Source organism: Trachymyrmex cornetzi, unplaced genomic scaffold (assembly GCF_001594075.2).
Source record: "Trachymyrmex cornetzi isolate Tcor2-1 unplaced genomic scaffold, Tcor1.1 scaffold1005, whole genome shotgun sequence".
NCBI classification, from domain to species: Eukaryota; Metazoa; Arthropoda; class Insecta; order Hymenoptera; family Formicidae; genus Trachymyrmex; species Trachymyrmex cornetzi.
The window spans coordinates 3,075-3,731 of NW_017295550.1; positions in this window are offsets into that span (position 1 = coordinate 3,075).

A 657-nucleotide genomic window follows, 5' to 3' on the forward strand; every position below is an offset into this window, starting at 1 on the left:
TTGAATAAGTTCTCGCTGTTTTTTTACAAAATAGAAACTTAAATTTAAAATATAAGGAAAACAAACATTTTATTTAAAGTATTGCCCATCACTAGATACCACTTTCTCCCATCTTTCTGGCAGTACATGGATCCCGCGTCGGAAAAACGACATGTCTTTTGAGGCTATCCAAGAATCGATCCATTTTTGAGCTTCTTCGTAAGAATGAAAGCGCTGGTCAGCTAGGCCATGTGCCATCGAACGGAATAGGTGAAAATCGGAAGGGGCTAGGAGCGTCTGAGATGGGTCTTCATCGAGTAATTGCTCTAATTCTTTGTCTTCAAATTTTTTCGGTGCGCCAGAACGTTCTTTATCCTCAAGTTCAAAATCATTATTTTTGAAGCGTCGAAACCAGTCTCTGCATGTCGTATCCGACAGAGCATTGTCACCATAAGTCTCAACAAGAATTCTATGCGCTTCAGCTGCAGATTTCTTTTGAATAAAGTAGTGCAATAAAATTCCCCGCAAATACACTTTATTCGGCACAAAAGTAGACATTTTCAGAACTAATAAAAAATTACTTTGTTTACACTAAAGTGAACTATCATACACTGAAATGTAAGGTTAGATACAGTACTTCCTTGCATGTGCGTTACCATTCGAAATTCCATGCACGGA